The 23,581-nt window shown below is 54.0% G+C and overlaps 1 protein-coding gene across 1 annotated transcript in view; it reads right to left on the bottom strand.

Annotated features, from left to right (window-relative positions):
• DACRYDRAFT_21795 (uncharacterized protein) overlaps positions 1-23,581 on the bottom strand; it is a 79,325-nt gene that overhangs the window by 35,795 nt on the left and 19,949 nt on the right. The window contains exons 7-9 of the mRNA XM_040772551.1: positions 23,310-23,581; positions 9,137-9,148; positions 2,052-2,124 (exon numbers count right to left, since the gene is read on the bottom strand). The exon at positions 23,310-23,581 is cut by the window's right edge and continues 278 nt beyond it. The gene's annotated coding sequence lies outside the window, so the exon portion shown is untranslated. The remainder of the gene's footprint in view (positions 1-2,051; positions 2,125-9,136; positions 9,149-23,309) is intronic.

The following is a 23,581-nucleotide window of genomic DNA, read 5'->3' as shown; positions in this document are numbered from 1 at the left end:
GCTGAAAAGAGACAACAACGACCATGATGTTCACTTGTCATTTGCCCACTGTGCATCCCTTGAAAACGGGAGATTAAACCCATGAGGACGGAAGTTGAAATGCATGTGGAATGACGACATTGGAGTACTTGGAAACATCGCTTTCGTTTGGTGAAGCATGGAAATTGTCTTGCGCCGTTGAGGACTCTCGGGAGGTTGCTCCGGTTCTGACGTGTTAACTTCTCTGGGCTTGAACAAAAACTGGTATCCTTGAGGAAGTGAAAATGTATATAAGGAGCACGAAAATTATGACCAAAGATTCAGCAACAACAAGCACTCACTCGCATTCACATCAACAGCTCAGCACTCGCATCTTTCAACGACTCGCTTTAATACATCACTCGCATCTCGCATCTCAAGCACATTTAACGACCGTCACGAAGTTCACGACTCTCTCCATCACATTCCTCGCCCTTCTCTCGAGTGCACTGGCCATGCCCAACCTCAACTGGAAGCGCGACGGACCCGGTCCAAGTGGCACTCTCCAGCAGCCACAAGGCGGCGCCGATTGGGACAACACGAGTAGTAAGTTTCTTCTCCCCTTTCACAAAATCATATCTCACACACGTTGCAGGTTTCGGGCTCGGACACGTTGTCTACCAAGGTGTCGACCAGCCGTACACGAATTCCCAGGGAGTGACGCACGTCAAGACGCACCATATCGACCTGTACCTTCAGGCAGCGGACGGCTCGGGCACCCAGTTCCTCCTAGCGGAGGGCATCGCTCCCAATAGCAACAACATCGTAGACGAGCAGTTCCAGATCCCCATTGCGTATGGCGGACCAGTGGGGGACTATAGGCTTCTTGTGGAGGAGACGCAGTATGCTACTACGGCGGGACAGCCGATCGCGATCGTTTTCCGCTCGGCGGCGCCGTTGATCAGCGTCACTGCTAGCGCTAAGCCTTGAAGAGGTATGTGTACAAGGCGTAGATTGGTCGGATCATCAGATCCTACCGCTTCCCAGCATCCTTATAGATTTGACAAACTTTCTTCCTTCCTTCCATTGTAACCACATTACTGGATTCCTACCAATCCACGTTTTGTTGCTCACTTCGATGACTTGTTCCAAACTCTGTCGATGATCGATGCCCAACCGGAGCACATCATTGTTCCGCACAAGTCACAGGATTCTGCACAACCCGAATATCACGCACAACAGCATGCATTTTTCTAGCATAACAGCCCAAGCTCCGCACGCAGAGAATGAGCACAATGAGACAGTATGGGGAAAGCGATGAACAGAGGGAAAGTGGAGAATTGGAGTAGATGGATTACAACCTTTCGCGGTTCATTTTGGTGGACTTGCCAGACGAAGGAAGGAGAGCGTAGAGGCCGAGGTCGTCCGTCCCGGAGAGTGGGTTCTAGAGTCAGACTGCCCTCGGCCACTTACGTCCCCAGTCCTTCTCCAACAGAGCGCGCGCGTCTAGTCACCCGAGTCCTAAGGTGCAGCGGCAGGAGCAGGCTGGTCTGCCCTCGTCCTACGCCCACGCATTAGGCAAGCGGGGACAGCCAGAAAGGCACTTCTCTAGTACCTGCGATCATAGTCGCGGTCGTCCCTCCTGCCATAACCACCCCCTCCGCGACGGTCATCGTACCGGCGGTCATCGTACCTGTCGTAACCACCACGGCGGTCGTCGGACCGCCTGTCCCTGTCGTCGTAGCGCCGGTCATCATGCCTGCTCCCACGGCGATCGTCGTAGTCATCGCGCCCACGGCGTGGGAAGTCGCTATAGCGAGAGTCGTAGGAGCGGGGCTCGTAAGGACGCTCATAGCCCCCTGCGCCACGCGGATCGTCACGCTTGGGAGGACCATAGTAACGACCGGGAGTGGGCGTACGGGCGCGACCGCGACGTGCCTTGAGTACAAGATGAGATCAAGTCACTTGAGTATAAGACAACCCACCTTCTCTACACTGAGGGTCCTGCCTTGCAAGTCCTGACCATTCATGCCAGCGACGGCGGCCTCAGCCTCATCAGCAGTTTCCATAGTCACGAACCCGAAACCACGGCTCTCGCGAGTATGGGGATCATACATGACCTGCGCCTTGGCTACCTGCGATATTTGTCAGTTATCGCACGCGATGGAGGGAGAGAGCGCACCTTTCCAAATTTGCCGAAGCTTTCTTCAAGCAGCCTGTCATCGACACGGCTGCTCAGCCCCGAAACATGGAGATTGTTTCCGGGGTTAGTGCCTCCATCAGGCCTGCCGCTGCTCGATATCAGCACCGTCCATTTCCCTCAACCACATACAGGGCAACTCACTTCTCCCTGCCCCTACCAGGGCTCCTGCTCCTCCCGCGCGGCGCGTCTCTCCTGTCCTCACGCGTGTCCATGGCCGCCGTGTCCCCCGCTCCGTTAGTAGGCAGGGTAGGGAGGGCCCAGGCGTCATCTGTGGCCGAAGTGGGCACGTCATTCGGCTGGTTCCATGCTGAAGAAGGCGGTTAGGGTCGGTTAGTCAGGTGATGTGAGGTGAAAGGCGAAGTGAGAGACGGAAAGACGCATAGGGAGGAGACATGACGAGAACTAATGCTGTTCTGATGGATGGATGGATGATGGAATGAGAGAAGGCTGGATAAGAGCGAGACCGAGTCGCGGGTTAGTCGGTCAAGGGCTGAATGCTCTACTAAAGAGATTGGCGACAAGCTGACTGCAGTCGTCGAAGGACGTGCTGTTCAGGTGTGTGGGATCCGTCCGTCATGCTGTGGTTCTGGCCGAGGCCGACCGACGCGTGGGTGTTCTACCGATCTAGTAATGCTGATTACTGAGGGCGAGACGTACCGTCAGTGTCGCTCATGTCGGCGGTCGTCGTCGTCGTCGCTGTTGTTGTTGTTGATGTTGAAGGTGGTGGTTGATGAACAACAGTTGTCATGTTCAAACGCTGTCGCGTTGAATTCGACTTCCAAGGTCAGTGGCTGTGCACGCACGGACCGCCCTAAACCGCACTAAGAAGCGGAATCAAAAGCGGATGAAAGCACAAAAGAGGAAACTCTCCTCCGCTGCGCCACTCCGCTGCTTCCGTGTGGGTTGACACTGTTACACACAATACTGTATTGCCCTTTCCTCCTCCTCCCTCCTCCTCCTCCTCCTTGCTCATCGGCATTCTCCTCCTCCTCACCGTCCACCACCCCCACATCCCCTCACCACCAACAAAACTTCGAGATGTCCATGCGCTTGGTCCCATCTCTCGCCGCTATCCCGCGGAACGCCACCCTCGCCCACGGCGTCAGGTTCGCCAGCGCGACCGCCACCGCCGACTCGACCCCCGCGCCTCTGGTCGGGCACGCACACGAGGCCGAGTCCTTCAGCGCATTCTCCAAGCGCTACGTGACATTTTTCAGCGGCGTACAGGACATATTCGAGCTCCAGCGCGGACTCAACAACTGCTTTGCTTACGATCTCGTCCCCTCTGTCTCTGTTGTCGAGGCTGCTCTGAGGGCCGCACGGCGCGTAGACGACTATGCGACGGCGGTCAGGGTATTCGAGGGTATCAAGGAGAAGGTCGAGAATAGCAGGCAGTATGAGCAGTACCTCGAGGAGACAAAGGCGATCAGGCAGGAGCTCGGTTCGTTTTCCATTCACATCCCACCCTCTCTCCCTAATGCCCGCACAGGGATCACCACCAAGGAGGAGCTGTACGAATGAGCCATAGGTCTGTCTGTTCATTCCTCCGTTCCCCAACCCTGCTCATCGAACGCAGAAAACTGATGTACATTCCCCTTCCCAAACGCAACCGAAACAATTTTCTATTTCTGCAAAACCTATTCTCGCGCCCAGGGTTTCCCTGGCGCAAACTAGTTTGGCTCGTCCGCTGGGCTGGTCGGATGGGGCGGGTGGGATGGATCTCCAGCCGATGTCGATGACGGAGTAGAAGGTGAAGGTGAGGGATGGATGTAAGGGATGTCGTCCGGTTGCCCGCCCACCTCGCTCGTTACAATTGTATAGTGCGGTGAAAAGTTGCCTTTTGCCCTCTCAATTCTCTCCAGCAGGTCGGTGTCAACGGCCTCGACTGTGAAATCAGCTGGTGGTGAAAAGCTGCACTATCTTCTCATCTGTGTCAACGATTCACCTTCGACGTTCATTGACTGGAAAATATGGCGAGGAGCGCGGCGACGGCTCGCAAACTTCGACGATGACTCCTTCATCCGCATGACAAACGCCTGCAGGAAGCCACGCCTCACACACGCTTCTCAACATTCAAAAATTACTAAACCTACAATACCAATGTACACGTCCATACACTGTCAAAGCTCTCAGTCCTGTGAGATGAGGGTCATCCACTCTTGCTTCTCTTCAGTCTCACCCATGCCGTCACCTCGCATTCAGATCTTTCCTCTCATTCATCCCAATCCAAATGTTCGTCCCTATCTTCGTCCTCATCTCCATCTTCATCCAGCTGCAACACAACCACCTCCCCCTGGATACCAGCAGACGGTACCCAGCCCTCCCAGCCATCTCCATCTCCGCCCATTCCCAGGCCCTTTTCCCCAGTCCACTGACTCCCCACCTCCTGTAGACTATTCGGCTCGTCCGGCCAACGTCCGTCCCCCCTGTGCCCGTGCCTATGCCTTCCCCCTCCCACCCCCATCCCCAGGAAGAACCCCACAATTAACCAGATAACGACAGCGTACCAGAACGCCGCTAAGAACCTAAGAGTCTCAGTCAGCTAGCTATCTAGCGAGAGAGAGGAATGGAATTGGAGGGAAAACGTACCTCCGCCTAGCACGGGTGTCTTCCACCGTATAGTCCCTCTCCCTATGTGTCGGCAACAGTGGTCCCCCCTGCCCCTCCAAGAGAACAGCAACGCCCACGACTTCTGCAGGTTGGTACGTTCTCAATTGTCCGTCTCCTACTGCCGAGGGCTGACCAGGTGCAGGCACAGGAGTGTAAGGCGGTGGGGAGGCGCCTTTCGTCGGGATCATGTTGTGCTGGTGGTGGGGGTGGAGATGGGTGGGGGAATAGAAAGAGGCGAGTGTGAAGGGGTCCGTTGTCTGCTTTGGGAGCGTTGGTTGTGGTGTAGATGTAGATGTAAGTGCACGTGTAGTTGTGGTTGTGTTATGTGATGTAGTTATACAATTAATGCGCTGAGTGTTGTAGGTAGATGATGGTGGTAGTGAATAGGGTCGTCGAGGCAACTCATCATGATGTACATAGTCATTAGAACACATATCAGGCGGATCCCAACAGCGCCTATTCCCTTGTAATTCGGCTTACTCCTCGAGCCTTCAACAGTTGGCCTCGTGAACATCATTGTGTTATTGTTGTTATTCATTAATATTGGGAACTGCCTCATGCCAGAGGCGCGTTTGCCGCCCGTTCCCGGACGCAGAGTGATGAAAGACTGCTTCCCATTATGCGTCTGCCTCCGTCCCCCCACTTCCACCAATAAACTCCTGATCCTCAGTCGTCGTCTCTCTCCAATCCTATTCGTCCGTTCTTCTGAAAGTAAGATGGCAAGCCGGAAATCAGGGAGAGGCGCCCACCTCTCGAGGCAGTTCGCAGGGATGAGTGTTGATGGGCCTGGGCCTCGACGTTCTGACACTGACACCGGCACTGGAACTGGTATTGGCACTGTGACACGGGGAAGGGGCGGACTTCGCAGAGGCGCTCCTCGGACAACTGGGACTTTTCAAGCTGGTGGAAGATCTGTTTCTGCAGAAAATTCCGGTGCTACTGTTACTTCTGGTTCCAGCGTGGAAAAGGACAAAGAGGGTGAGGAACAAGAGAAATGGTACAACCAACCGCGCTCTTCACACCCCTACGAACTGGTTGCCATTTCCAGCGTAAGCCCGTCCTTATCGAAATATCTCCAACCCAAACCCGAGCCTTTCCTTCCCTTCATCGTAGGACACCGGCCCCGCGACGACGCATACATGGCACCAAGCAGTCTACTTCCCCTGGCCTGTCGGTTCCCGCCCGTCCTGGGTCGACACCTCTCTGCCCTCGCGCCGGGCTGCCTGGATGGAAAAGCAACGGACTTGGGCGCAGGTAGTTGCCCTTTGTGGGGGGGACGAAGTACGGCTAGTAGAGACGAGCAGGAAGGAGCCGTACAAGGTTCTCCATTCACTCAAGCTAGATCAAGTGCCAGGCGAAGCAAGGCGGCCCAGGAAGAAGGCGGACGATGGTTCCGCTTACCCGCTGGGTGATCGAGCAAGGGCGCTGACATGGGCCGCGGATCCGGAGGACCTGAGCCTGTTCCTGTGTTTTGCAGGGTCAGGCAGGCTGATATACGTCTGGGATGTGGAGCGGAAAAAGTATCGGAGCTGCCTGCGCGGGCATGGTCAGGTCTGTCCTTCAACCATACGGATCCTTGTCTGCTGATCAACGGCGTAGACGATCATGCATCTCACGACTCACCCCTCGTACCCGTACATCATCGCCTCCTCGGCCCGGGATCGCTCTACTCGAATATACGACATCACCCTGCCCCAGTCATTCAACATCACCTATGCACCTCTGGCGGACGGGATGCCGAACCGGGGAAACTTCCCTATGGGAGGGATACCCGTGACGAGGGACGGGAAGGAGGGCGTGGAGGGAGACGGGCCGGGGAAAGGTATAATTGTCCTGGGGTGGTATGTCGAAGGACATCGGGATGCTGTCGTAGGGGCAGACTTCCACCCAACACTGCCTTTGCTCGCTACCTGCGGAGTGCGTCGCATTTTGCCCCTGTGTCACCAGCTGACCGTTTTGTAGCTCGACAATGCCGTGAGGATATGGGCGTTGCCAAAGCTTCCCGTGCCAAAAAACAAGCCTTGGGAGATGTGCGCTATCGCCGATCCCCTCTTTGGCACACGGCTGCTTCACTCCTCAGCGCTGGACTCTATCTTCTGGTGCGCGAACACCCACACCTCAGACATCTGATCCTGATCCAGGCCAGGCTGGCGGAAGACACACTAGTTTCCAAGAGCTGGGACGAGCATGCAGAGGGATCCCGGACAAGCAGTATAGTAGTATGGCAGTGGACTGAGCTGGACCGGTTCTTCCCGCTCTCGCCGACTTCTCGTACTGGAAGAGAGGAGCGATACTGGGAAAGGAACCGCGTGGTATTCGAGGCGCGGAGTCTGGATGGGGACAATTCCCGTATGATGTCTTCCTGCAGAGCCCAGCCCGTCGCTTACCGAGGTGACAGGACTGTATCGAGAACTCGTCCGATTTAAGGATGTCCCACACACTCAGTATACACGTCTTGCCGTACACCACGCTTTCAATTTCCAGCCTCTCACTGGAAAAAATCCCCAGGCAGGCACAGTCGAACATCTTCTCCTCGCGTGGGGGTCTACATCACGCACAGGCACGATCACCCTCATCAACCCTCTGTTGCGGGATCCTAAACAGAAAGCATCCGAGCCTCCAGTGATCAAGAATGAGATGGACGGAGAGGAAGCCGAGGTAGAGGTGTATCTAAGTGGAAACCCTAAGCAGGTTCTACCCACCAAGCCGGCCAGGGAGGAAGGTTGGAAGCTTACAGATGCGGCATTTGGGAAGATGGCGAGGGCTGTCCCTGGACTCAGGGAGCGGGCGAGGAATCCTGGGGAGCTCTTTGAGGGAGAACGGCACGGGGAGAAGGAGAAGCAGGAAGGAGATGGTATTACTCTGCATACGATCGCTATCCGGCCCAGAGGGGCGCGATATATTGTGGGTGCGGGAGAGTTCGGCGTGATCTTGGTCTGGAGGATGGAGACGCCATGACGGGGAGATTGGGCAGTGGTCGGGGCCGATTTTGATTTACCGCTCTGCTTCACGGCATACCGACGCATTGAATAGATCATACGAGCATCGTAAATCATACGCATTTGACAGCATGTACAAGCGAGGGTCCTTGGGATGTGTTACATCAGGAAAAAAATTCAAATATTGCTTGTCGTCGTTCAGGGAATTGGACCAGCGGTGACAGTGATTAGCGGCGCGGCGCTCTGGAAGGTGATGAGGATAGGGAAGCCCGGGGTGTCACCCTCCTGTGTCTCGATAATGACCAGCCTATAACTCCCCACAGGGCCACCGTATCCGATCGGAATCTGGAACTTCTCGTCCACGACATTGTTGCTGTTGGGGGCGATTCCTTTGGCGAGGTAGTACGTGGTCCCGCTGCCGTCCTGTGCTTGCAGATAGATGTCAATGCTGTGAGTCTTCACATGGGTAACACCTTGCGAGTTGGTGTAGTCCTGGTCCACGCCGTGATAGAGAACGTGACCCAAGCCAAACCCTGTCCATTCGAAAGAGTGTCAAAGGAGCATGCCTTTGTTAGATCATAGTGTGGCTCACCTCCAGTGTTGTCCCAATCGACACCCCCTTGAGGTGCGACGAGAGTGCCACTAGGACCGGGGCCATCGCGCTGGATAGGATTGGCAAACGTAGAGGCGACGAGGGAGAGGGCGAGCACGGCGAGGGTAGCGAACTGCATGCTTGATTTTCGAAGGGTAACTCGGAGGCTGGTGAGGTGGGCTGATATTGTTGCTCTCCGTGCTGCTTCGTGGGGTTTATATACATGTTCACCAGACCCAGAGAAGGCATCTTTGTTAGACAAATTCGTGAAACCTCGGATATCAGCCTGCTCGGAGATCAGGTCGCACGGCCCCCATTCAAATGCCGGATGTGTTCTTCGGCTGCTTGCCATTTGATTGCGACTTCTCCAGGCCTGCTGACCGACTTAGTGCCGCCTTCTAGGGGCGTGTCCTTTGGTTCGGCCATTCATGACCATCTGCAAACGGTCCAACTGCAGAACAGGATCGAATGGCGGAACACCGGAGGGAGCGGGGCATAGCAGAACCTTGCACTAGAACTTAGGAGGGCACGTCAGAGGGGCTGTCCAGGGATGGCTTGGCATGAGATGCTTCGATGCCGCCGGAGAAGATGTGCGGGGCAAGGCAGTGTTGTAACAATTATGAGGGACAGCCACGTGATGAAAAGGATGACGAAAGTCTGTAAGAGGCAGGTAGTTCCCGAAGTATTGCGTCTTCATGCCGACACTTCAGCAGTCGAAATGGCTGGCAAATGCCCAGAATGTTTTGCCAATCGGCAGCCCGACCGACAAACCGCATGGACACAAGTTGCGGACGCAGGCGCAACTGACTGGGCTTAGATGTACCTCGAGGTTCAAGCATTCCTTCCCCGGCAAGTAGGATGCGAGCCGTTCGGGCATGGTATTGCCACGGCAATCCCAGTAAGCAATGAACGCATATTTTTTTACTTCGGTATGCGAATGCCCTTCGGGGCAAGGGAAAGGATCAAAGACGAACGTGCAACGGCATAAAACGGCAAACAGTCCTTTCTGACCTAAGAATGACGCAATTGAACAGCAAAAGTCCATAGTCCGAATATTGTCACCAGCTACGGGCAAGACCGTTCAGTAGTTAGCAGCGACATTGATGAGCGGTGCCGCGCTCCTGAACTCGATGGCGATTGGATAGCCTTGAGTGGTGCCATACTGCGTCTCTTCTACGATCAGTCGATATTCGCCGGTCTTTCCTCCGTACGCAATCGGGATTTGGAATTGCACATCCACAACATTGTTGGAGTCGGGTGCGATACCCTGGGCGAGGACGACATTGAAGTTAGGATCGGCTTCGAGCGCCAGAGTGAGATCGATATGGTGCGTCTTGACATGGTACACGCCTTGAGAGTTATGGTAATCTTGGTCCACACCCTGGTAGATGACGTGCCCGAGGCCGAATCCTGGAAGTACCATTCAGCTCAGTTCCCGGTACGGTGCGATAAAGAGGAATGACAAACCTCCAGTGTTGTCCCAAACCGCGTTGCCCTGAGGGATAACGAGATACCCAGAAGGGCCAGGTCCATCACGCGCCTCGGGCGCTGGAGCGGCAAGAGCGTAGGCGAACAAAGAGAACGCGCCAAGCGAAAAAGTTGTCAACTTCATGTTCGAGAGAAAGTACACGGTATTGCTGATGGATCGTCTGGCAATTGATGAGACGTGGATGTGTGGATAGCTTGATGGTCCGATATCATAAAATTTACACCGGCTTATATACCAGGCTGACGGCGCCAAGCTCGTACCTCATAACCACGTATTTCCGAGTTGCCTCGTTGTTCTACCCCTTTGCAGGTGTCAGCTGATGGTATTCAGTACCACCCAAGCGTTTTGGTTTTGCTCCTCAGGGAATGACAACGCCTCCAATGTGTGCTAGCCAAGTCCGAAAATATCGCAGGGATGGTAATGAAGACCGCTGACGAAACAGCAAGGGATACAGGGTCAAGGGACATCTCCCTCCAACCTACCGGTCCCTGGTCCCGAAGATCGCGGGGAAGGACAGCATACAGGATTCGCAATACGTGCCAAGGAGCGATGGAGACGGAGTAGGACGAGAGAGCTGGCAAACGAGAGGGGCAAGAGACAACATTGTGAGGCTATGCATAATTGTTGTGAATTTGATCAAGACTTCCACCGGGATAGAAGGTTGTCCCAAGCAGGAAACAACACAGTTGGGAATGTGAAGGCGAAGCGTCACCGAGTTTCTTCCCGAACAAGGTTGTTGTATTCTTCAGTTAGCTTTACGGATCGAGGTTGAGAGTTGTGGGATTTCGGGAGAACTTGGATCTGACCACAAAAGTGCGGGTTTCATCCAATGATATGACCATGACAGCATGAGACAGCTCGCAGACCAGTGAAAAGTTCTTAATGTTGTTGACCGGCGTCGACGTGTGGTGTGGTGGTTGTGATCCAAACATGTTTGATTTAGTGGCAGTGCCGTCACAGCCGCTGTTTTAGTTGTATTTCCGGATCCGATTTCAGCGGGCCCCTTCTCCTCGACCTCACTGCTTCCAGTGCACCTGTGCAAAAATGCCAAGACGGGCACATACCTGTTTTGGCTTTGACATCTGGTAAACACTGGCAAACTGATCAGAGATCATCTCATGGGCGCGCTTGGCATGCTGTCGGCTTACGATGACTTTCGTCTTGGGGCTCGGAGATAAGACTTGTAGCGTGGGCGCCTCTTCGTCTTTTGGTCAGCAAGATATCCTACCTGACTGGATGTTTGGCATGTTTATCCAAGGCATAACTACGGATATTGATGTTAAAAACGTATATGAAGCATGGAGGACCGGGGGTTGAGAGGTTAACTACACGGACTACTCAATCATTCTTCACGACATCCATATTCGCGAACATGAAGTTTTCAGCCATCTCTGCCATTTTGGTCACTGCGCTTTCCGTTATATCTGGTTCATTTGCTATCCCAAGTTTCAGTTGGAAACGCGACGGTCCTGGCCCCAGCGGAACGCTCCAGGAGCCCCAGGGGAATGCTATCTGGGACAATACATCAAGTATGTCAACCTGTTGTGAGAAACACATGGAACGCGCTCTAAATTTTATGACAGGATTTGGCCTCGGGCATGTTGTATACCAGGGCGTTGACGAAGATTACTACAACTCTCAAGGCGTCACACACGTCAAGACCCATCATGTTGACCTCTATCTGCAAGAAGCCGACGGCTCCGGTACCGAGTTTGTGCTTGCCATGGGAATCGCTCCCAACGCCAATAACGTCATCGATGCCGAATTCCAGATTCCGATCGGCTACGGGGGTCCACTGGGTGCTTATCGCTTGATTGTCGAAGAGACCCAGTATGGAACGACTCCTGGGCGACCCATTGCCATCACTTTCCGATCCGCTGCGCCCTCGATCAACGTCATCGCCGGACCTTGAGAGCTGGGATGGCATATAGACCTGCGAAACGGCCGAATAATCCCACCTGTCAATTACCTAGCAGATTACAGGATGGTTCACGTCAGTCAACTCGTTATAATCTCTCCTAACCTACCTTTTTCCAATAAAGCGACATTCTCAACTGTCTCTTTGATCTCGTTGCCCCGTGGATAATTCTTAGATTTGCCGAGAGGGCTCAACCTCGTTCCACCCGAACTATGAAGAAGACCCTGAAATGAATTGCACTTCCCCGAGCTTCCCATCTGCTTTCCTTGCTACACTTTCCCTGTGATCCTAGGAACGGTATTGCTATCAGTGTTGCTATGCTGTTGAGGACTGCGACATATGCTAGACGAGTTCCCTACTCTGTTCAAGAGAAAATCCTCTCCGGCTCTGGAGATAATGCCCGGATGATGATATCTTGCACTCAAGATTCTTCGTCGCTTATTTGACAGCGGTGCTGTCAACTTCGAATTACGACAGACGTAGTATCAATCAGCCACGTCCTTCCCGGTGTATCCTCACTACTCGATATGGCAGATGTGCCGAGTCATGATCTCCATTTGGGGCTCTGCCGTGCAAAAGAGGTGATGGTCGTGGGCCTGCCATAGAGCGCATTCGACTGGTCTTCAACCAGGAAGATGGGATCTCCCACTTCGACGACGTCGTTTACCGTCTATCATTCTGCCGGTTGTATATCCGGCCACAATGGAGTGCGCACTTCACTCGCTGTCAATATAAAAGGACGGCAACCTTATCGTTCTGCCGTAGTACATACCGCAAACACCCCACGCGACCCATAACAATGTCTCCTGTGAACGGCACGAATGGCCATACTGTGAATGGCCCTGGTGAGCTCAAGTTCAAGGGGCTTGGTGCGAGCCCACCAACCAGGTCGTGGGTGAGTCGTGGTCTTTTGATTCCCTTGATTGATAAGTCTAAGCATCGACTCAGAACGATCTGAACATGATTCCGGTTGTCCCGAAAGCTTGGACAGAAGACGATGTGGATATCGCGATTACACACTGTGGAGTATGTGGGACTGATGTGCACAGTAAGAGCTCTTATTGTCACACGAGTTTGTGTCTGAGCAATGCTCGTTTATCAGCGCTTTTAGAGGGTTTTGGACCTGTCAACGCGCCTCTTGTTGTCGGTCATGAGATCGTCGGGATTGCCAAAAAGGTCGGGAAGAATGTCAAGGGTATCAAGGTCGGAGATCGCGTTGGAGTAGGTGCTGCTTGTCAAAGCTGCCATCAATGCCGGATGTGCGAGCGAGGAGACGAGAACTATTGTGCCGATTTGATTTGGACCTACGTAGGCACATCCGCCTGAATATTTGGAGAACAAGCTGATTCAAGCCGCAGAACTGCTCCTATCCAGATGGTATCCAGACCATGGGAGGATACGCATCGGCAATTCGTACAAACCAACAGTTTGTCTTCCCTATTCCGGAATCAGTCAGCTCCGCAGACGCGGCTAGCATGCTTTGCGCGGGTGTCACCGTTTTCCAGCCAGAAGAGGTACGGTATTGGACCCGGCTCTAAGTTGGGAGTGGTGGGCATAGGCGGTCTTGGACATTATGCTGTTTTGTTCGGCAAAGCGCTTGGAGCGGAAGTGACAGCCTTCTCCCATTCGCCGAACAAGGAGGCTGAGGTGAAGAAGATGGGCGCGGACCATTTTGTCGTTTCGGCGACTGGATTCGGGAGGAAGTGGAAGCGGTATTTCGACCTGATCATTTGCACGATCGACGTCAGCGAAGGCTTTCCTCTGGCGGCCTACATGACCACGCTATACCCTCTGAGCACTTTTGTTATGGTTGGCATTCCAGAAGCACCGATGCCTGCGCTCAGGGCACTTGATGTAACCAGCTCGCAAGTCAAGCTCACAGGAAGCGCGATAGGAAGTAAGATGGACGTGGCGGATATGATGGAAGTCGCAGTGAAACATAATATCAAGCCTTGGTACGGCTTCCGCAAAACTATGGCAATTTTTTGTATTAATTCCTTCCATGCAGGATTCAGACCATGCCGATGAGCAAGGCCTGTGAGGCACTTGATATGATGCGGAACGGTAAGGCGCGCTACCGCATTATTCTCGAACAAGACCTGGACGTGCTCGCGATATACCCTTCGTTGCATAATAGACATCTAGATATTATTATGAGTAATTAATAGACGTTTGATCTCTATACAGCGTGCTGCTCTGCGTCGGCGTTCTGAGGCATTTTGTGAGGAGCCAACGAGCGCTGAGACATATCGAACTTCCACGATCGGCACAAAGTCGCTGTGTTCCAACCGCTGCAGCGATACGGTGCCGGCCCGGGGAAGAAAGTCGGTGTTGTTGGCATAGGTGGGCTGGGGCATTACGCGCTACTCTTCGCTAAGGCTCTGGGCGCTGAAGTAACGGCGTTCTCGCACTCTTCGAGCAAAGAGGCGGACGTCAAAGCCATGGGCGCAGATCGCTTTGTGATTACTGAACCTGGGTTCGAGAAACAGTACCGTAGGTACTTCGATCTGATCGTCTGCACCGCCAACGTGGGCACTGGTTTCCCCCTTACGCAGTACCTGAGCATGCTCTACCCTCTCAGTACTTTCGTCATGGTCGGTCTGCCAGAGGATGCGATGCCTGCTATCCGAGCCGGGAGCTTGACAGCGACCGGGATAAGGATGGCGGGCAGTAGTGTAGGTAGCAAGCGGGAGGTGTTGGAGATGCTCGACCTGGCCGTAAAGCATGGGATCAAGCCTTGGTGGGTTCTGCTTTTTGGTCGTCATTTGGCGGATTCTGATGGGAAGGATAGGATCCAGACGATGCCTATGAGTCAGGCGGGGAAAGCGGTCGAGATGATGAAGGGTGGAAAGGGTAGGTATCGGATTATCCTTGAGCAGGACTTGAAGGATTTGCCACTGGCTCATTTGTAGGACTTCGGGAGTGTGGTTTGTTCTTATATTTCAGAGGTTGATGACTGGAGATAGAAACGCTTGATGGCAATACATCCAAATAAGACGTGTTTCACTTTCTTCCCTGGGCGGAAATAGAAGGAATGGATAGACGATAGTCACAAGATGAGAACATACAAACCCACGTGGCTCTGAGGGCATGCTTGCTCGTGGTGCACCATGTCAGACCCATCACCGGACGAAATTCTGTCACAACTTCAACACGTTCGCACTGCACTGCAGGAGGTGGTCGAAGAGGACATGCATGCACGGCAACTAGTTGAAGAAAGACGTAGCACCTGGGAGGCGCGATGTACCGAGAAGGCGGAGAGATTCGAGGGACTGGACAGAAAGCTGAGAGCACTGGCTGCTCCAGAACAAGTGCCCTCTGAACAAGAACAAACGAGTATGGGAACAGACTACCCCTTGGGGATCGAAGCATGTCTGACCAAGGCATAGGTATGCAGGACTTGCTACACATAATCGAAGAGAATTCTCGTATTTTCCGCGAGCGAGTTGCGCAGCTTATCGCGCAAGGCTCGCCTCCAAGCCGCACACCTGCTGAGGTGGCACAGGAGATCTTTCGCATGGCGGAAGAAGCTCGACAAGAGGCTTGGAAGCAGACTCAAAACGATTGGGCTTGGTAGCGGGCGAAGAAAGCTGGTAGACATGGAACGGAAATAGATGGATGTCATATCTCATATTGCACGTGTAGGAAGCAACACAAGAAGCTCGTACACCAGTACCTCCAGCGCACGCCCAACCACTATTTCAACTTCTTCTTGCTGTTTACCGATGTCAGTACTCAAGCGTCAAGGAGAGGAAAGACAGAACGCACGGGCGAAGTTGAGATGAGTGCCCACAGCTCCTCTTCCTGCAGTTGGTTGCACGCGGTGGCAGACGAGCGTAGCACTTGCGGCAAATCTGCTTGTCGCAGTTGTACTTGCTCGCAAGGACCTTGAGCGAGGGCTCGATGATGCCTCCACGCAGACGGAGGACGAGGTGGAGGGTGGATTCCTTTTGGATGTTGTAGTCGGAGAGTGTGCGGCCGTCTTCGAGCTGCTTGCCGGCGAAGATCAGGCGTTGCTGGTCGGGCGGGATGCTGAGATATGTTAGAGATGTGGAATGGGGACATGGGATAGATGCACGCACCCCTCCTTATCTTGGATCTTGGCCTTGACATTGTCGATCGTGTCCGAAGACTCGACCTCGAGGGTGATGGTCTTGCCCGTAAGGCTGCAATCGAATTAGCATTTCAAGTACACTATCTTTGTGGAATATAGTGCTCACGTCTTTACGAAGATCTGCATTGTCTATAATAATAAATAGACAGGTCAGATACCTTCCTCAGGAATTGCAGACAGCGAGCTCACTTTCGACGCCGGTGTCGTAGTCAGTAAAGTAGAACGACCAGAGAGTGTGTTAAAACTGTACAGTACGAACCCCCCTGGAACGGAAGCTTTAGCAGCACAGCCGCTCATAGTCTGCTCCCGTCTTGAAACCCCTCGGAGAAAGGAACGATTCGGAGCCGAGGCACGTGCTGCAAGGCACTGAATCCACGCGGAACGACGTGTAGCAAGCATCAACGACGACGACCAACGCTGTGATTTAGTGAGGTAGACGATGGTGAGCACATTATTGCCAACATGTGCTGGAATACCACTGAACAGCGACAAGGTTGTTCTTGCAGCATCAATATGCACAAAATCGGGGAAACGTAAGGATGTATCGACTGCAACCCGCATATATGCGTGCTCATCCTGTCACAGCCGTCATCTCTCGCCAGTTCCGGGAGATGCCCCGTTCGAGGATTGACGGCCTCCTGACGTCTTTCCCCAAGCTTATTCCAGCCAACTCGCAGCATACGACGATCGAGACGCCTGAAGTGCGCTATGTCTACCAACCGCTGGAGGAGCTCTACATCCTCCTCATCACCAACAAAGCAAGCAACATCCTCCAAGATCTTGACACCCTCCACCTCTTTGCACGCGTTGTCAGCGATTTATGCAGGAGCGCGGACGAGAGGGAGATTGCGAGGAACGCGTTTGAGCTGCTTGGCGCGTTCGATGAAGTCATCAGTCTTGGGTTTAGGGAGCAGGTCAACCTTGCCCAGATCAGAAACGTCATTGAGATGGAGAGTCACGAGGAAAAGATCCAGGAGATCATCGCCAGAGTTTGTCTCCTCATTCTCTTATTACTGCTTGCAACTGACGTATCGGTCTAGAACAAAGAAGCGGAAGCGAAGGAGGAACTCAAGCGCCGTGCAAAGCAGCTCGAGATGCAGCGTCGCGAAATGCAAAAGCGGGCCAGCGCTGGTGCCTCTGCGCCCGGGGGCTACCTAGGCTCCGGTGGTTCTTACTCCACTCCTTCCTACACCTCTGTACCACGATTCGAAGCCCCCACTCCTCCTCGCACATCTTCCCCCGCTCCGGCGAAGGGCCCTGCGTTCAAGAGCAGCGGGATGAAGCTCGGGAAGAAGGGTCGCACAGCCGAGCTAGTGGACGTGATGGGTGGAGAACTGGCTGTAGAGGAACCCCTTATACCCACCTCCCCCGTGCCTGCAGAGCCCGCACCTCAGCAAACCCCCGACCTGGGCTTGCCTGCAGTCCAACAGGAAAGCGTACACGTCTCGATCCGCGAACACCTCAAGGCGTCCCTCATCCGGGATGGCGGTGTGCGTTCGCTCGAGCTGACGGGCGACCTCAACCTGTCTATCTCTGATCCTTTCTACAACAAGATCCGGCTTTCTCTTGCGCCCTCCCCGAACGCGCCAAGCGAGCTCCAATTCAAGCAACACCCAAATGTCGCTCGCATCCCCCCCGGCCCAGGGCAGAAGACGGTCGCGTTGAAGGACGCGGCACGGGAATGGCCGGTTGGGCAAAAGCCTCTGGGTGTGCTCAAGTGGCGCTTGGCAAGCAAGGACGAGTCGCTCCTTCCCCTTACGATCAACTGCTGGCCCTCCCAACTCAGTGGCTCAAGCCTCCAGATGAACCTCGAGTACGAGCTCGAACGGCCCGACCTCACCCTCCGCAACGTAGTCATCGGCATTCCCCTCCCAGACGGGGAATACCCGACCATCGCGGACGGATACACTGGTCAGTGGTCGCTCAGCTCCGCCGGGCATGCACTCGAATGGAACCACGAGATCATCGACAGCGAGGAGAACCCCTCTGGTTCTCTCGAGTTCACAATCGACGGCTCAGATATCGAGAGCTTCTTCCCTGTCCAGGTGAAGTTCGCATCCGACAAGAGCATGGTAGGCATCAGGGTTGCTCAGGTCCTGGGGGCTGTGGGAGGTGACGAGGTGACGTTCAGCAATGATACCGTCCTTGTCACGGACGAGTATGTCATTTCTTGAGTGAGTTTGTAGAAGACGGTGGTTTTTTTTACTTCGCGTAGCATGTCCTTTGTTTATTCCTCACCAAAACGCCGCATTGTCATAAGATCTACCCTGCGCCTGTAGCGCTGGTTGGTTCATAATCTTGACCGGCCTGCATTCTTTTCATAACAAATCCTTCGGCCGAAGTCCGCAATCCGGATGGTCGTCAAGACGACCCGAAACAGGGGGATTCTTGTCCGTTGCTAAAGAATGTCCCATATATCTGCTCGCCCTCGACAAACAAAACTGCTCTCTCCGAAGCCTCACAGGTAGTCTTGTCGCATATCCGAACACCCCCGCATTTGGAGAAAGCAGAGTCTCTAGGACAGCAGCCGTCGACTCACATCAAGAAATTATAGCAAGGCAGAAGATGGTTTATCTCACCCAGGATGACCTCCATTGCGAATGCCGGTTCTGTTACTGTCGATTCGAGTACCACTATGACCCCCTGCAACACTATCGCAACCATCACTTCTTGTGCAGCATGTGCCACCACAAGGAGGGTTTTGAGCAGGAAGATGACCTATACAGGCATTATGAGATGTTTCATATGCATTGTGAGCCCTGCGGGCGTAGTTTCCAGAGCTACAGCAACCTCTTTGCAGTTCGTATTCCACGTCACCACCCTCAGCATACTGACCGAAACATATTGACAGCATCTCCGGTCACGCGTCCACCAACTGCCGCAGTACACCTGCCCCATGCGAGGCTGCATGTCCAAATTCATCTCCACTGCCGCCGTGATTCTGCACATGGAAAGCGGGTGCTGGCCCTTCCGGTATCAACAGGAGGAAAATTGACGAGTACATCGCCAAGTATGATGTCAAGCGCCTTATCACCAACTCCTCACGGCTACTCGAAGGGCCGGATGGTGCGATGCAACTGCCCCCTCCGACAACGTTTTTCGCCACGGAGCGTTCATGGAACGGGTCAGCATACGAATGTTATTTCTGTCGCAAGAGATTTCGTTATCTCCCGCAACTCAATCAACATCTTGCTTCTCCTAAGCATACCCACCTCCCTGGACAAGAACTGTACAAATGCCCGAATCGTGCTTGTGGCGCGAAAATGCGGACACTGAGTGGATGGTGGCAGCATGTAGAGAGTGGAAGTTGTGGTGTCGACCGTTTCCAGAATGTGAGGGACGCCATGGACGATTTTGTGAAGGGGATCGGGATGCTGAAAATTGGCGCAAGCTGATAAACAATACACTATCTGAGTTTTCTTCGGGTGTTTTGTCAATATGTGGAGTTCCTAGTCACACAAGCCCTTGGCCAGGCATGTAATGAAACATGGATAGTCTAGTTCCTCAGAAGAGGCGAGTGCAGAGGAGAGAAGAAACGAATGGGCAGAACCGCAGAACGTGCGATGCCAATTTTCTAGGCATCCTGCATCAAATCCACCTTCTCCGCGTCATAATCATTGAGTCTCCCAGCCAAGGTCTGGCCTTGAAGAGCAAAGAACATCCACATACCCCACTCTTTCACAACCTCGCCAACCCAGTTCGTTCCCTTGCGAGTATCGCTGCTCTTGTGGGTAAAAGCAAGCACCTTGGCGAACCTCTCTCGGCGGCTCTTCTCCCAGGCGCTGAGAGCCTGCTCGAGCGTATAGTCTTCAGAGATGAGGGAGAGCGCGCGTGCGAGCAAAGCTCCATCTTCGAATGCCTGAGCAGAGCCTTGCCCGGCGTGGGGTGACATCGCGTGCACTGCGTCGCCTGCGATCGCGACCCGTGCAGTGTGCCAGCGAGGAACAGGAGGAAGCTCGTACGTCGGCCAGATGTGGACATCCGATGGGTCGAGCGCTACAAGCATGCTCTTGACGGGCTAGAGACGTTGTCAGCTGTGTTAATGAGACGTAGGAAAGAGAGCGTACGTCTTTCCACTCCGCGTGAATCTTCTGCATCCAGGGGATCGCTTCTTTCTCTGACCATTCTTTCCACCCCTCTCTTCCCAAGTCATTCTCCATATGACACGTCGAGAAACACCCGACCTCCATCTCTTCGGGGTCGGAAGGCATCATCCCAAAGCTGCCTTTTTGGCCGACGATCATCGCAGGGAGGTTGTAATTATTGTTCGGGAAATGGATCGCCGATTTGGGAGCGGTGAAGCCAACGCCCGTAAAGCCCGTGTAGTGTGCTTCGATGTCGGGTCCGACGAGGTGCGGGCGGACGAGAGAGTGCAGCCCGTCAAACCCGACCACAAGGTCTGCTCGTACGCTGCTCCCATCGGCGAAGTATACCATAGCACCTTGTTCGTCTTCTTCCACCTGTATGCACTTCTTGTTGAATATGATCTCGATACCTTCGGCCTGAGCAGCCTCGTGCAACGCCTGGAGCAGTTTCTCACGCTTGATCCTGAGCGCTTGATAGCCGTATCTCTCTCCTCCGGAATGGAAGTCCCCGATGACGTGCCCATGCTCGTTGACGAACCGTGTGCACTCGAAGTTGTACCCCTGAGTACGGATGGTCGAGTAGACACCGAGACGGTCCAAGATGCGCAGAGCGTTGGGAGCAAGGGCGACAGCACCCCCGATTGTCCCCCTAGATTCGCGCACTTCGTATAGCGTGCAGGGGATGCCTCGCTGTGCTAGTCCGACGGCGAGAGCAGTACCTCCAAGTCCGGCGCCAATGATGATGACATGCTCAGGCTTAGAAGACATGTTGATAATTCGAGTTTTGTTCAGAGATGAGCAGATGAAGAGCCGCTGAGTGAAAGTCCGATTCGAGTGTCTTGGTTATTGTCTCATTCCTCCTCCTCCCCCCTCCTACTTATATACACCCAGGAGAGATCGAGGAGGCTTAACATCGGCTTGCCATCGCCGCGCCCAAGTCCTGCGACCGTGTCTGTCGGCACTGTCATTCCATCATTGAAGACGGTGTCAGGGTCTGTGCAAGGGCAACGGAGGCACGGAAAAGTATGTCCCGTGATCGGCGCTAAACTCTGTGATCTAATCTCGGCCCGATGTGCTGCGCGGTGAAGCGCCCGCAGGCATCAACATGTCGTCGTTGCTGCGGTCGCATTTCGGTGAGGTATAGTCCTTCTTGCCTTTCTCCTGCGTCCTATTTTGATGGCCAGATGGTGGTAGACGGTGTAAAATCCATGAGTAGAGCATCCCGGGACTTTGCATGGGGAGGAAATAGAAGTAGTGGTCTCCGATAGTACTGTCGTGGTTGCTCAAGGGAAGCCACGTCTCACACACAACACATTTGGAAAGCATCAATCAAATTTTGATAAGGGGCAAATACGAATCATGTACCTTGCTATTACATTAAAGATATACACCGAAGAAACTATCAATAGGCGACAGTCAAACAAAACGTAAGTTCGTCAGTGTACCGCTGCAAAAGACCTTCAACCAATCCCCGCTGGTCCAGAATCTACGCAGCCGCCGAGGTTTCCTCGACCTGGGGTGTACTCTCAGAAGCCACCAAAGCCTCAGCCTCCTGCAGAGGAGCATCCGCCGCTGGTTCGGACTCGCCGGGTACTTTGCTCGGCGGAGCTGGAGCTACGGGCTCTGGTTCTTTGGCTGGTACGGCAGGTGCCGGTGCTGCAGGAGTAGGGGCAGGATGCGTCTTGAGCCATTTCAGTACGAAAGGGACGTCCTACGGCTATGTGTCAGTAAGGCACTCGGACAAAGAAAGAGGGTGGAGGAGGAGAGTGAGGGAAGAGGACAGACATTAGCGATCTTCCCAGCCACACTGGCTTCCTGCACCCAGCCAGGAATCCCGCCCATTGCACTACTCTGCGTTGCCATCCTCCATTCAACCTTCTCCCCTTCGGTGCCTTTCTGCAGCAGGATACGCTCGATGCTGCAGTATTTCCCCCTTATGCTCTTGCGCAGCTGCTTCTCTTCCTCTGCGGAGGGCGTATAGGGCAGGGAGACGATCAATGCGTCCTCGCCGTCGCCGTGTGGTGAAGGGGGGTCGATTAGCAGGAGGACGCAGAATGTGCGAGGAGAGATAGGGGGAGGGAACGTGTAGTACAAGCTCCATGCTTCGACGCGTCCTTCTTCGAATACTCGCAGTCGGGTAGCTTGCTTGAGCTCCGGCACGTACCTGGGAACGCGAACATGAGCGACATACGGTAAACAGGGCAGAATGAACGCACTCAGCCTCATGTAACGAATGATCTACTCCCAGCGCCCACCACAAGTCTCCAAAGCCGACTCCCCCAGCCTTCGTATGCTCGCTCACACGAACATACCAGCCCGGCACGCCCTTCTCTCGCCGAGAAAGGGAGGATACGAGACCGCGATGAAAACGACGGCCGCGTTTCCAGGTTGACGTGCTGGAAAGCAGGGCGCGAGCGGAGAGGAGTACGTGGTCGGTGTTGGGTAGTTCTGGTAGAGATCAGAAAGCGCTTTGGAGCTGAGGACGAGGACGCACTGTCTGCTGACACCCAGTTGTCGCAGGAGAATGAGTACGGATCTGCCATCTCTCAAGTTGCTAGTCGTAGACAACACCGAGGTGTTGAAATGGGTAGAAATACGGGAATATCAATCCCTCGCGACAGCAGGTCCAACAGCAGGTGGTGGTCGCTGTTCAAGATGCACCCCGGTGCTGTCGATTGAAGTTGACCGTCATGGCCGGTCGTCTCAGAAGCATCAGCCCACCTCTCTGCAGCACGCGTCGCCCGGCATCCTTGTTCTGTCATCCGCTGTTACTCTCCTCGTTCTTCTTTCAACTCCACTACCGCTGTAACGCTGGGGAAGCTTCGTTTGAATGGTTTTGGTGTGCTGGTTTTCTTTGACGCCGTCTTTCTCCTACTCTATGTACCGGAGGTTCTCAGAATAAACGTATATCCACCTCTAGCCCTCGAATATTGCTTATAGCCTTGGTCACTAAGTTGTCCTATGATTGACTCTATGCAAGGCTGGTTGTGTTTTATCTTATTGTGACAATCAGGCTCGTAACAAACGAATAAATATGTGCATTGCAGGGTGCGATGGCGGAGCTAGTGAGAGTGAAGCATATCTAAGGAAATGGAAGAATGCATGGTCCGGTCATGAGGACCATCCGAGTCTATGTTCTATTGTCGTAGTAACGCGAGCTGCTCAAGGCTTAGCGCTAGCAGTGACGCTGATCGACGGCGCCGCCGAGCGGAAAACGATCGCGATCGGCTGTCCCGCCGTAGTAGCATACTGCGTCTCCTCCACAAGAAGCCTATAGTCCCCCACTGGTCCGCCATACGCAATGGGGATCTGGAACTGCTCGTCTACGATGTTGTTGCTATTGGGAGCGATGCCCTCCGCTAGGAGGAACTGGGTGCCCGAGCCGTCCGCTGCCTGAAGGTACAGGTCGATATGGTGCGTCTTGACGTGCGTCACTCCCTGGGAATTCGTGTACGGCTGGTCGACACCTTGGTAGACGACGTGTCCGAGCCCGAAACCTGCAACGTGTGTGAGATATGATTTTGTGAAAGGGGAGAAGAAACTTACTACTCGTGTTGTCCCAATCGGCGCCGCCTTGTGGCTGCTGGAGAGTGCCACTTGGACCGGGTCCGTCGCGCTTCCAGTTGAGGTTGGGCATGGCCAGTGCACTCGAGAGAAGGGCGAGGAATGTGAT

This window comes from Dacryopinax primogenitus (genome assembly GCF_000292625.1).
Source record: "Dacryopinax primogenitus strain DJM-731 SS1 chromosome Unknown DACRYscaffold_7, whole genome shotgun sequence".
Taxonomy (NCBI): Eukaryota; Fungi; Basidiomycota; class Dacrymycetes; order Dacrymycetales; family Dacrymycetaceae; genus Dacryopinax; species Dacryopinax primogenitus.
Note: the sequence above shows the minus strand (reverse complement) of the source record. Positions and strands in the feature narration are given on the sequence as shown.